Genomic DNA, 14,850 nt, shown 5'->3' with positions numbered 1-14,850 from the left:
TGGTATTTAGACTGTTTTACAGCGAGGCTGTATATGACTCGCAGGTGGGATTTTATCATGTCCGTCGACCGAAAACCCACGCGCGTGCCCTATCACCGTTCGCGCGGGTATTATCTCTTATCAGGTTTCGACACACGTTTCCGTAAAGAAAACACAAAACAAGTGTTGAAACCACATAATAGATGATAATCAGTAAGCACGTAGTGTTCCCCTCATGCGTTTCACGGTGAAGATTGCGGTTGCATAGGCTTCCGGCGAAAACGGGGGCCGTACGAAGTCTTTCTTATATAAAAACGTTTTGGTAGAGTGCATTTACTTTCCATTCGTCACTCATTCGGTATAGACCCTTTTGCTGTTTGCAAACATAAACTGCCGCTTGCGTCCCAAGGGACTTCCGGTCGCACCGTCTTTACTGTCCTGTTGAGCTTGCATGTCACCACTGCTGGAAAGTATCACGGATAACAAAGTTGGATATTTAACGAGGGCCTTCGGCTGTATAATATTATATCTTGGAAGAGGCAGGTTAGCTAAAAATACTCAAAACAATTTAATATATCTCGCACCCCTTCGTTCTTTTGGCGTTCACCTGGAGAATCGGTGGTTAAACTGTTACACCGAATTTTCAAGCAGTTATGTTAAGGCGGCCTTTGTTCATTCTTTCGATAAACCGGAAGTTTTCTGGGAGATCGGAGACGTGCGCCATAAAAAGGGTCTACAGTTCAGTGAGCAATCGTTGCAGATGATACCACAGCTTCGCTGCCCAACCACCTTGACAGCGTGGATTGGAACTTTAACTTTTCATAGAGTTTTTCGAATGAAGTACCAATATTTAAAAATCAATTTCTCAATTCTTAACATATTTGAAACGCACTTTTTTCCTTTAATATTTCATATTTAAATTTGATAGTCACAGGACAGAAAAAAGGCACAAAGTGTTTTTAATTTAAATAAATCGCATGTTATACTATATATGTTATGATATTACGATTATTCTACGATATAAGGTCACGTGTCGCATAAAGCTTTTTGCAAATAACTTCTTAGATGTATACTTAACCAATCAGTGCAATACCTATATTCTTAAAGGCACACACATGACGCAAGGGAGAGGCACAAGCAGAGATGGCAGTAATGACATTACTGTAATAAAATTACTGCAATTCAATTACTTTTTATGTAATCAGTAATATAAAGAACTACTTTTCTACGTTGGTAATTTAGTAATCTAATTATTTTCTTTCAGACGGCAGTTTTGAGGAAATTACTCATTACTTTCGTAATTACTTTTTTCCAAGGCCCATCTGAGAACAGCCTTTATGACGCGGGAGTCGATACCGAGGCAGACTCACAAAGACGGAATTGAAAGGCGAAGGGGATGAAGAAAAGCTTTCGAGTGATGGCATAGACGGAAGGCCACGGTTCACAAAACTCCAGTCAAGACTTATTCACGGCGAAAAGGAACCGGAGACCGCACTAGCAAAAAAGTCATTTGTATGAGAAATTTCCTGTGTCCAATAAACACGTATGAATCATACAAGATGTATAAAAACATAAAATAAACATAGAATAACTGTATAAGACATAAAACATATAAGAACCATCTAAGAAACTTCTCACAAATTTTTCATGTGGTTTTTATACGTTCTTTTATGCTTCTTATATGGTTCGTATAGGTTCATATATATGTTGTATGATTCATATGTGTTCATTAGAAAGACGTTTTTCATACAAGTGAGATTTTTCGATTGGGCGTTCCAGGCTACAATGTGGAGGGCACTTCACTATGAAGATCAACATATTTTAAAATCTGTGACGAGTCATGAGCTAACCTTAAATCTCTTGCCAAGGGTACACAACTTCTCGTGAGTTGTCTTGCCCTTCGTAGGTGAAGATGCTTTTTGTATGTTCCGCTCACCCCCGAGCTGACAGTGCGGTGGAAGCTGCGCGCTCGCTTTAGCAGTCGTTCGTCGATCTTCCGCCATTTGAACACGCGACCGCCAATACCCACCCGCAGACAGTGAGTCAGGTAATGTTTGACTGGTCCGTCGAGCACGTAGCTACCACCGGACTATCAGCTTATGGGTGAACGGAATGTGCTCGAAAAAGGCTAAAAGCGTGAAAGGAAGACTCGCATTGGGGGGAGAGCTAAAGTCAGGGAAAAGCAAACGCACAGATAGAGCCGCTGGTTCGTCGTGGAAGGACACATTTATGGCGTATTCACACTGGAAGCGGATCCCGTTCGTGTAGCGGTTGCGGATGCGGTTCGCGAGCAACCCCGTTCAGGCACACCGAGAGGCGGTTGGCGGTTGGCGAGAGGCGGTTGGCGAGAGGCGGTTTCTTGGCGACCACGCGCGATCTTTTGAGACTTGTGTTTGGCAACCCTGTTTCACAATCCAAAATTCAAAGCCAAGATATTGCTGTTTTGGTACTCTGAAGATTTTTCTTCGGGATGTTCGCACGCATCACAAGTTCAAGCAGCAAAAAAACAGACATGAACCCGCGAAACTTGCCTGCGATTCCCTCAACTTCCCCCACAAGCAAACCCCGCGCCTCGCTGACTCACAAGAGGTTTTCCCCGACCTCTTCTTCGAAGTGAACCCTTCCCGCATGAATAGGCTGACCTTGTTTTCCGGATTGAGTGCCCGTTTTCCCCCCTCGTTGTTCGCTCTTATCATTTTCAAAGTTGTGAGCGGTGGGGTGAACCGTGGTGCGGGGAATGTGTTCGGTGCTAGCCGGTCGTGGCTTCGTTGGTAGCAAAATCTCCTCTGGTCACTCACACGTCGATCGAGTTTACTGTTTGTTTGACATTAAGCTCAAATAAACGCCGTATGGATTACCTCTGCATCGTCTGGTATACGTACACTTTATTCCTTTAGTGTGCTCCCTTTATTTATTTTGTTAGTAGTAAACGTTACAGGTCAAGCTAGCGCAGGTACCCTGCCCACTCCGCGGTAGTGTGTTGGCTACGCAATCAGGCTCACGACGTCTCTATCGGCCTTCGTGGTGGTCATGCACGGCGTCGAAAGCTTTCAATAATTCACACGACTATCTTAGTGGGTACAAAAACTGACATTTCGGTCGATCAGGGGCGGGTTCCGTCATTCTACGGGCAGAGAATAACAAGGCAGCGAGCTTTGGGATGTGGCACCCGGAATTATAAACAAATTCTTACCCAAACCAAATCACCGGTGCGAAGCCCGTTAAGATTACGAATCAATTCTTTTCGCTGCGTATTCAAGCGACGGATGTGAACATCACGTTTCTTCGTTGATTTGTCTGCTGTGACGCTAGGACTACAGCGCCTTGGAGGCCTGACCAGCGACAGGTGCCATCTTGTTTCGAAAGTCACCGACGTCACGTCAACGTCACGTTGGCGTCGCGTTGTCATTGGTTGCCGCTTTGCGGTTTGTGAAAGCGGTTGGGAGAAATCGGTCTCGAAGTGGTTGGCAAAAACGCGCTCCAACCGCTCGATCCTAGCCGTTTTCCGGTTGAGAACGTGCATATCCGCTTCGCGTTTGCGGATCAGCTTCCAGTGTGAACGCGCCATTAGGGAGGCGCCCGTAACCCCTTTTCTTTTCTGGTGGCATTTCTCCCCAGAAAACATCGGGCCACCTGGCGTGAAAGCGTGCGATACCCTATTGAAAAATCTCACTTGTAAGAGAATTTTCTGTGTCCAATAGACACAGATGAATCATACAAGATATATATGAACATATAAGAAATATAAGAACTACATATTATATATAAGAACATATATTAAACTTGTGAGGAGTTTCTCCTAAGTTTCTTTTATGGTTTTTATTTATCTTATATAGTTTTCATATGGTTAATTCTTATATGTTCTTATATATCTTCTATGATTCATATGTGTTGACTGGACACAAGAAATTTCTCATACAAGTGGCTTTTTCACTAGGGTAATTCGCGTTCTTCTGGTGTTTTGGAGTAATACTCATCGAGAAGAATGTCTGGGAATGCTTTGACCAGTGATTTTTAGAAAAAACAATTCGACTGCGTCCGATTCACAAAAAAGAAGTTTTAGAAATTTCCTCAACCTTGTGCAAGATGGATTCGAGAAGGACGAATCCCGTTCGCCAAAGGCCACATAAGGGGCATGTCGAAAACTAACAATGAACGCTACTTGCGTGAAACATTTAGTCTAGATCAACAAGAAGACGAGGGGGATGGGAAATTGCGAGCGAGGGAACGAGCAGTCGGATAAACTGTTTGAGAAAAGCCGCTTGTGCTGTGATTCTTTCTCGACATCAATGCCATCAACGAATACCTAGTAAAAGTCCGCTTCAAAGCGCAACAATTATTTGGTGCCGAAACCCGGGACTTTTGCTTGAGGAATCAATTTAAAAATGGATCGGCTCAATACCAGGCGTAAAGTCCAACGCAGTCAGAATACAAAGATAATCAACGAGATAACGACCATGCTCCAGTCCATCACCGTCGATGCCTCTTCTCTCGAGAACCTGAGAGACGGATTAATAGCGAGCAACGAGGAACTTCATAAAGTCAACGAGGAGATTGAACCACACATCAGCGATATTGACCTGAAGACGGACTACATCACTGTCGCAGAATATGAAGACGAAGTGTCTAGGGCCATTAGCGAACAGCGCAACAAGATCGCGCAGTTGCAGGCAATGCCAACAGGCTGTACGACACGAGAGCGCACGACACGAGAGCGCCGACGGGAGAGCGCCGCGACACGAGAGCGCGTGCCATTAAAGCGCGCGTCACGAGAGCGCATGTGCGCGCCTTGGAAATGATCGATGTTTGAGTTTTCAAACACACGTTTTCTTGGATCGAACGCTTTACGGCATTTTATTGATTGAGTGCGCAGACCTGTGGGAAGTCATACTAGAAGAAATACAATTTTCGGAAACTTGAAATGAAGAAGCAAGATACAGAGTTTCGGAAATACAGTTGTTTATCGATTGCCGTTCTATAATAATAATAAAAAAAAAAAACATTTAAAGACTGAAGACTGCGCAACACCGCGAAGGCAGTCTAGCATGCACCTTTGGTCGTACTCTTTAACTAGCTTGCTCAGATTCTTCGCTACGTGAATGTAGGTGTGACCTTGCTACTCTTTTGAGGCTCTCCACGAAGTACATCCGCCAGCTTCTGCTTTGTAAAGCTCTGCTTTTCTTTAAATGCGGCCACTAGCTTGTACTATACGTGTCCGGATGATGCAGCCCCAAGGACTTCTAGAATGCATTATGCCAGGACCCGACGTGATTGTTGGTCCTAGGGATCCCTCCGGAGATACGTTTCTAGCAGCTCCAGAAGTCATGCGGGAAAAGTGCTGGCGTACGCGAGCGGTGCTCCAGGTGGGTCAGGTCATTTCGACCGGACAACGACCGGACAACGGCCGGACCTTCCGAACGCCATGACAATCGGGGGAACCCAGCGATGGAGAACCTTTTGGTGACATTTGTTCCTACTTTAGAGCTAGGGACCTCTTTTCCGGGGACATTTTTTCCGGGGACATTTCTTCCGGGGACATTTCTTCCGGAACCCTCTACCAACCACGCTATTAGACGGCGGTACTTGCAATTGCACCGTGACCCATCCAGCCATAAATTAAAAAGGTAATTAGAAACTTTTAGTTCATTGCCCAATTTTACCATATATTGGCACCTCAAATGTCCACCAACCTTGAACAGCACATATCGAAGACAACATCAACAAAGCACAAACTCCTACTTAAACAAATATTGTTTTGATAAAAGAAAAACACCCTAAAAGTTGCATATAATTTACAATATATTGGGCAACTAACTCACGTGCGAAAAACGGCACTATCCGAAAAAAACATGTGTTTGAAAACTCAAACATCGATCATTCCCAAGGCGCGCACATGCGCTCTCGTGGCGCACGCTCTAATGGCACGCGCCCTCGTGTCGCGGCGCTCTCCCGTCGCGCGCTCTCCCGTCGGCGCTCTCGTGTCGTGCGCTCTTGTGGCGCCCTTCCATGCCAACCACACCCGCTACGGGAGCCGACGGCGAAAGGGGCCACCCATCCTAGGCTATGGGAGTGAAGCTCCTAAAATTGCAACTTCTACAATATCAAAAGGAGCTCACGTAGTGGCAACTCTTCTGGGAGCAGTTCGACGCCTCAATACGTCGGAGCACCAAGCCCTCTGATGAAAAAAAAATTCCAGTACCTCTGATCACTCCACATCGGGCCTCCTGCCAGTGCCGTCTCCGGGTTACAGGCGACGGCATCGTGCTACAGAGATGCAATAGAGATACTTACTGAACGCTTTGGCGGCAAGTGAAACATTCAGCGGGAATACATGGAACGGCTTCGAAACCTTCCAACGGTGAAGTCAGTGCGACATGTCCAAGGACTGCGTGACGTGTGGGACCACCTCCAACAAACGTTCGCGGTTTGCGCACCTTGGACGTTTGAAGCGTGACGCACGCCACAATGATGGTATACATACTTCCGTCCAGTCTTTCGACGGACATCGTTGTGAGTTACCATCGACACAAGAGCTAGGGAACACTACTTGTAGTGTCCGCCGGCAGATAGAAGGGAGCTAGCATATCTGGCGATGGAGCAGTCAACGTTGCTGCATCGACAACGACTGCAGGTCAGGAGCTGGCGAAACTTTTGCGGTTACTACGCGTGGAAATGGAGAGCAAAGAACGATCAGCACCGCTCGAGCGAAGAGCAGCAAGCGTCCCAATGACAGCTCGTAAACCGAAACAAACCCCTTATCCATCATCAACATTCGTGTTGAAAACCAGCGGGACAGACAACCATTGCTTTTTTGTAACCAGCAAAATCGCAGTACCGTCGCCTGTACTCCTGAGATCGCACTTGATGAAAAGAAAGGAAGATTTGCGCAGGACATGCGATGTTTTCGCTGCACCAAACGGGGGCTTCGATCCAAAGACTGCCGCAGCCAAACGAGATGTTCTGGATGCAGGGGACGACATGTCTTGTCAATGTGCAATCTTTTGTGGCAGACACCAATACCGGTTCCGTAAGAGATTACCAATATACTCACGGTTTGAGCAATACGACGCCTCGTCGAGCTTCGAACGTTCTACTGCAAACTTTCAGGAGCTGGGCCGCGAGTAATGAGAGCTGCGCATATATCCGTGGTATTATCGATGGCGGAAGCCAGAGGACGTTCATCGGACAGGAGTTGGCGAGGAAACTTAACATAAAAGTTATAAACCAACGAAGTATGCAGCTTAACGCGTCGGCCGACAGCGGCTCAGGAGTGATAAGACAGAACTTCAAACTGGTCAGACTACGACTTCGAGGTCAGTATGCGACGACGGAGTATGTTTTAGAAGCCGTGGTCGTTCAAATTATCTGTCAAGATCTCATAGAAACACCCGTTGAAACTCGTTCCTTAAAACAATCACGGGGTTTATCGCTGACGAATTGATGTTTCCTTCGTTCATGCAGAGGGAGGCATAAGCCTGCTCATTGGAGCTGACCAGATGTGGAGGCTGTTAACTGGCGAAACACGCCACTCAACATCCAGCCCCGGCCTCGTGGCCATTTCAATTAGCTTAGTATGGACCTTTCAGGGTCCAACAGCCACCGTGAGATTCTTATCGAATACTACCATAAACTTGATGGTATGCGTGTTAGGAGTCGCAGTGACCACCGAAGACGACGGGGCAACGCTAAGAAACTTTTAGGAGTTCGAGTCTATTGGAATCATGTATGTACCGACCAGTACGAAACAGCAAGATAGTAAGGTACTCCAACAATTCACAGAAAAAAATTACTTGGAAAAATCCCCTTTAAAAAGGTTCGCTATCATGGAAGGAGACAGCAGCAACACTTGGAAATTATTACACCACTGCCAGGTCTAGACTCTGCAGCCTTATCCAACGTCTCAGCCACGATGGAGGCATCGCACTGTATGACGAAGCGATAGGCAATTACTTCGAGGATGCACACGCGGAAGAGGTGAACGAAAAGTCTCTATGCGGCGGACTCGTTTACTAAATGCCTCGTTGAGCGGTGATTCGGGCAAACTCAGAATCGACAAAAATTCGAGTGGTGTTCGACGCTTCATCCCACGCGCCAAACACCGGATCCCTCAACAACCATCCTGAGAAGGGGCCTACCATCAACACAGAACTTTTGCCAGTGCTGCTACGATTCCGTTTGCAAGAGATGGCTGTCACAGCTGGCATCCAAAAGGCCTTCTTAGAGATTGAAATCGCAGAGCGTGACAGAGACGCTCTCCGATTTGTTTGGTTTGAGAAAACACCCAGACCAGACGAGCCGCTTCCCGATATAAAAAAATGGCGCATGACGCAAGTATTTTTTTTTTTTTAACAACTGCCAGTCCACTCTTACTTTGGGCAACAATTCGTCATCAATTGCAGGACGTGAGTGATTAGAACAAAGACATCGCGGCTATTTTACTTGGCTCATTTTACGTGAACGACCTACTGATTGAAGCCTCAAGCATCGAATAAGCCCGAAGACTCGCTGACGAAGCACAGATATTGCTCAGGGAGGCCGGCATGGAACTACGCGTATGGAATACCAGTTCCAGCCAACTGCAGAGCCTCTTCAATCAAAGGGAGGGGAACGTCGATAATTTACCCGCTATCACGTCAATCAGCTCCCAAGAAGTCACAAAGGTACTGAGACTGGTGTCGGATGAAAATACTGATTCCTTCAAGTTTTTTGGTGACCATCTCTTGGAGATTCTTTCGACAAACATGACCACAAAAGGCTTTGTCCTCAAGGCCTCTGCCAGGACCTTCGATCCCCTAGGGTTCCTCTCACCGTATGTTACACGAGTAAAAATTTTATTCCAACGTAAATGGCAACATGGTCTGGGATGGGATGAAAGACTAACTACCAGAAGCGCTACGATAAGAGTGGACTACGTGGTGCGCCGAGTTAAAGGACTTGCCACGCATCATGGTTCCGATATACTTACAGAATGGGGAAGGTGAGAGGTTCGGCAGCGGCAGTGGTGACGAACGAATTGACGCCTAAGCAACACTTTTTTGATACCGCAGGTTTCCGTTGGAAGCCATCTACATTCGGCTGTTTACGTGTGAACATCAGTACTCGGCTCGGCTGCAGTTGCGAAGCTCTGCAGCGTCATCGCCCTCAGCAAGCAGACGGGAAAGAAACACGCAAGCCAGGGACCTGCGCGTGACTGTCATCGAAAGCATCGTCATCCCACCACCGCCCTCAAGATCATCACGTGGTCACTACGTCATCGGCCACTGACTATAAAACACGGGATTTTCACCGAGGCCTCTGCATTTTGGCAGAGGCAGTGGTGAACGAATCGACGCCTGAGCAACACTTTTTCATACCTCAGGTTGGTGTTATTTCTATTTGAATTTCATTTTTTCTTGACCACTGCTGCTGCTGCCACTGTAGTGCTGCTGTTTGTGTCTTTCTTTTATGTTTTTGAGCAGTTTTAGTTTTATACATTTTTGAACATGGTACTGAACAAAGAATTGTTGGCTGCATTTGAGGATATAAAGAATGAGTTCAAAGCAAAGCTCAAGATTTTCGGAGATACTTTTGATGGAGAAATTCGAAAGAATCTGCGGGACGTTAAGGCGAGCTTAAAGTTTATAAATAAAATGTATGAGGAAATGAAAACCCAGGTCAAAGTCGTACAGGATGAGAACAGAGAACTGAAAAAGGACAATGCACGGCTCCAGACGACTTGTGAGGAACTTGCTGTCCGTATGAAGGAGAGCGAGACGCGTATACTGAGTTCAGAGCAGTATTCTCGAAATGCAAACATTGAAATAAAAGGGGTACCCACAGCGCCAAATGAGAATCTGTCCATGCTACTGTAACAAATAGGTGCCCAAATTGGCACACAACTCATCGACATCGAGATCGACAAGACATCGAGATATGCCACCGAGTACCCATCGCACACAGCACTATCGACAAAAACATCGTCGTGCAGTTCGTTCATAGAGCCAAACGAAACGATGCACTAGAGGAAGCAAGACGCCACAGGCTTACTGGAACAAGAATCGGATTAACTTCAAACGAGCCCATTTACATCAATGAGCACCTCTGCCCTCAGCTGAAAAGGCTCCTTGGTCAAACTACCAGCAAAAAAAGGGAGGCGAATCGGGAGTTTGTCTGGGTTAGAAACGGCCAGATCTTTGCACGGAAAACAATTCGCACTCCGACTTTAAAGTTCATGACTTGTGACGACCTCTCCAAAATCGTTTAAATTTCCATACAAAAAAAATTGTAGCATTGAAAGATGGGAGTCGCAAATTTTTTAGATCCCGCGGACCTTGGAAAGTTACTAGACGCAAACGAGTTAACATTTTTTCACTTAAACGTCCGTTCAATGAGTAATAAAACAAACGACGTCGAAATGTTGCTAGATAGTACAGGTATAAAATTTGATGTAATAATGTTTACTGAAACTTGGTACAACGATAACTCGAGCCACTTTCTTATTCCTAATTATAACAACTTTGTGCTAAATCGATCGCATAGAAGGGGCATCTCAACATTTCTAAAAACCGAACATTTAACTGAATTTACTACGTCGACCGACGACTACGAAGTATTAACTTTATGTAATGATTGCAATATATTGTGTTGTACATCGGCCTCCTGATGGAAATTTCACGAATTTGTGTGTGTTTCTGGAGCGATTTCTTGATTTAGTATGTTGCAACAAATAGACATTGTTTATTAGTGCAGACTTCAATATAGACGTATCCGCAGTATCTGCATCGCAAACTGAATTTTTTCTATTCTTGAATCAAATGGTTATAACAATTTAATTGAATGTCCAACATGTGTCACAAGTAACTCGTCTACTCTCATTGACCTCTTCATAACAAATGATGATAATGAACATGGGTACTCCGGCGTAATACAAAGTGATGTCAGCGACCATTTCCCCATTTTTTGGTTCATTAGAAAAGCTCGTAATAAGACATCAATACCATTACAGGAAACAATATTTGCTCAACAAATAAATGCCCAAAGATTAGAAATGTTTCGTAATGCCATAGGTAATACAGACTGGAACTTAGTATATATATAGAGAAACAGCAGATGAAGCTTATAACATTTCTTGTCTTCGCTGACTAGGATCTATGAAATTTTTTTTTCCGTATAAAGAAATAAGAAAAAGCAAAAAGTATAAAAAGCCATGGGTCACACCCGAACTAGTTCGTAAAATAAACAGAAAACGTAAGCTTTTTAAAAAAATTATTAAGAACAGGGATCCAAGTCAACTATATGCTTATAAAGCTTTCCGTAACAAACTAAATTCCTAACTGAAGCATGCTAAATCGAAATACTATAAAAATCTGTTCAATGACGCCATAAGACAAAGGGGAGATATCTTATGGAAACGCATAAATTATTTTTTAACACAAACTGAAGAACGTTCTCGTTTAGCTGTTGAACTTGATGGAAGCAAGTTGTCTGAGTTACAGCTTGCTACCACTTTTAATATTTACTTCGTAAATTTGGTATAACCAGCAAATTATACCATAGATCCGTCGGTAATATCGCGATATGTTCTTAATGAATCTATGTTCTTGTTTTCTACTAGAGTAAGTGAAGTGATTAGCACGTTCCTAAATCTTAAAAATAGCCGATCCCAGGAGATAAATGGATTGCAAATTAAACCCATCAAATATGTCATTGATATAATTGCTCCTCCTCTCACGTACACTTTTAACCTCGTTTTAACGACCAGTGTTTTTCCAAAAGCAATGCAAAAGGCAAAAGTAATGGTGCTGCACAAACGTGGTGACAAAAACAGCCTCACTAAATATAGACCAATATCAATTTTACCGGTATTTTCTAAGGGTCTTGAGAAAATAATGCATTCAAGACTAATTAACTTTCTTAACAAACACAATATTTTATCTAACTCACAATTTGGTTTTCGTAAACAGGGATCAACGGAAACCGCACTGTTAACACAAAAATAATTATTTGTTGAAGCATTTGAGAGAGAAAACCTTGAACTTGGTATATTTATTCACCTGACTAAAGCGTATGACCACATAAACCATAATATACTAAACCTTAAACTTCACGCTTATGGTATTAGAGGAAGCGCAGCATTATTAATTCAATCTTATTTGCAGCATCGCTCTCAATGCGTCTGTATAAACTCTTCTTTTTTTTCCACTTGATACTATTACAACAGGTGTGCCCCAGGGCAGCATATTAATCCCTCTTCTCTTCATACTTTACATTAATGACGTTTTTAACATAATGACATCAGCAAAAATAATAGCCTATGTCGATGATATGACTTTTTCTATTACTGGTACTGACCTGACTGACATGGTTTGAGAAGCAAATAGCTTTTTTAGAAATTTGCAAAGATACATGGACGCAAATTGTCTGCGAATAAGCCCTAATAAAACTAAAGCGATTTTCTTTAGACCCAGAAATAAATTAATTTGTAGGCCAACATATCTACATCTAGACAACCAGAAAATAGAAGTTGTAAGTGAAATAAAATCTTTGGGCGTTTATTTTACCGAGCACCTCACATGGGACATTCATATAAATCACACCCGTACAAAGATAAATAGAATAAATGGGCTGATAAATAAACATGAATACAGCCTACCATGCAATATTAAAAAAATGTTATACAATGCTCTTGTTGTTTCTCATCTAACATATTGTCATCTCATATGGGGTACAACTACGAAACATAACATACTTAACCTCATTCGTGCACAGAAAAGATCAATTAGAATAATAGCAAATCTCGCATGGAATGGCAGCACTGCTAATTATTTTCAGCAGTTAAACATTCTAAATATGTCTTTCCTTTATAAACTCAGACTCGCGTGCCTTTACAGATCTGCCCTACTCGCAAAAAACACCTTTATAATTGAATTTTTTAATCTAAACAAGCATCTCACAAGTCATAACACACGACATGCAGAACCATGGTTTGTGCCGACATTTCGTACATCATATGGACATCAATCAACAAGCTACACTCTACCTTACTTACTAAACGAATTGATTCAATATCACGTCATACCTGAAGTTGTCACGAAGTCCCATATAATGTCCCTGTTTATGTCTTTCACTAGCTCTGACTAACAAATTTTAACCCACACGTTTTTTGGTTGACCACCGCTAAATTTGTATTGCATGGGTGTAGTTTTGTTTTTCTTGTTTCATTAGTTTTGTAAATGAGTGATTATAGAATATGTCATCACTACTTTCTGCCGTTTGTATCGGGGCAGGGACCTCGTCAGGTTGCTATATGCAGTTTTTTGTCTTTGCCCCTCCGCTCTCTGGAGAGGACATAAAGTATTATTATTATTATTATATTATTAAGCTGGAGCTTTACGTCTTCACAGACGCCAGCCCTCAGGCTTATGGCGCCTGTGACAACCTTCGCGCCGTGGACAGAAAAGAAAATGTCGGCGTCACTCTGGTGTTTGCCAACTCCAGGGCTGCCCCGCTTAAGACGCTGGCTCTCCCACGACTAGAACGGATAAGAGCCCTCTTGGGAGCACGTATGGCTAAATATCTGTGTACCGTTTTGTTCGGTGTCGTAGTTACACTACGATACTGGACAGTCTATGACAACCCTCGGTTTTACTAAAGGATTCGAAACTTCGTGGAAACCTTTCGCCAGCGAGCGAGTCACAGAATACAAGCACTAAGCGATTCCTCTAATTGGCACCACAACCCGGACGGCGCGAACCCAGCTGACACTCTTAATAGAGCTAGGAAAGACGGTAACGCAGCTAAGTCTGTATCAGTTATGGTGGTCTGGGCTCGAATGTTTTTTTCCCGAGAAGAGCGGTACTGTCCAATTGGCAGAACCTCAGAAAATGAGAACCTCAGCAGATCTGACGGGGCGAGACAACAGCAGGTCGATATACTGCGGACCACTGTGAGTGCACCAACCGCACTCTTGGAACTGGAAAATTTCAGCAGCTATACCAAGATCTTGCGTGCCAGAGCTTGAATAAAACGGTTTGATTAATGTTGTCATCGACAGAACAAGTCACCTGAACTGCCCCTAACGTAAGACGATATTACAGATGCCGAAGCTTTCTGCATCAAGAATGCTCAAAGAGAATGCTTCGGCAGAGAGATCCAGCAGGTTCAAAATGAAAGAATCTCAAAAGGATCAAGAATAACGGACTTGCAGCCCTTTCTTGACGACACGAGAACCATGTATATTCGAGGCAAACTTCTTTAAGCTACAGCCTCGGAGGAGGTGGGACATCCTACTCTTTTGTTAGAAGATCACCCTTTCATCAAGTTGCGTGTCGTGGATGCTCACCTCAAGGTATTACATGGAGGCTTGCAGCTCACTCTGACAGAAATACATTAAAAATTTCGGCCCTTACGTTCACGACGAGCCGTGACGAAGATCATCGCGGAATGTCGCATCTGTCGGCGGTTCCAAGCAAAACCGGCAAAGGTGCCCGTAACTCCGCTACCACGGGGCAGACTGGAAGAGAGTCAAACCTTTCAAGTCGTGGGAATCGACTTCGCGGGGCGACTGTTGGTCAACTCAACCGGGCAATGCGTTAAGGCCTACGTTGCCTTATTCACTTGCACGACCACCAGGGCACTATACCTCGAGTTGGTATCCACCGCGGCCACGGCGCCATTTCTCTTGGCCCTGCGACGCTTCATGTCACGACGAGGTATCCCGAGTACCATTTATAGCGACAACGCGCTGACATTCAAGAGAGCGGCGAAGGACCTAACGGCCTTGTGGAAGGCTATTCGCAGTGCGGAATCCTAAGACTTCTGCAGTGTTCACCGAATCACCTGGAGGTTCATTTTAGAACGTGCAACCTGGTCGGGAGGCTCGTGGGAATAAAT

General features: G+C 44.2%; 1 pseudogene; it reads left to right on the top strand.

The window, feature by feature from the left end:
• The first annotated feature begins 4,364 nt into the window (after positions 1-4,364).
• Positions 4,365-14,850, top strand: part of LOC115315542 — a 28,437-nt pseudogene continuing 17,951 nt past the window's right edge.

Source organism: Ixodes scapularis, unplaced genomic scaffold, assembly GCF_016920785.2.
Source record: "Ixodes scapularis isolate PalLabHiFi unplaced genomic scaffold, ASM1692078v2 PGA_scaffold5__190_contigs__length_132052651, whole genome shotgun sequence".
NCBI lineage: Eukaryota > Metazoa > Arthropoda > Arachnida > Ixodida > Ixodidae > Ixodes > Ixodes scapularis.
The sequence above is the reverse complement of the archived record's forward strand: the minus strand, read 5'-3'. Positions and strand labels throughout refer to the sequence as shown.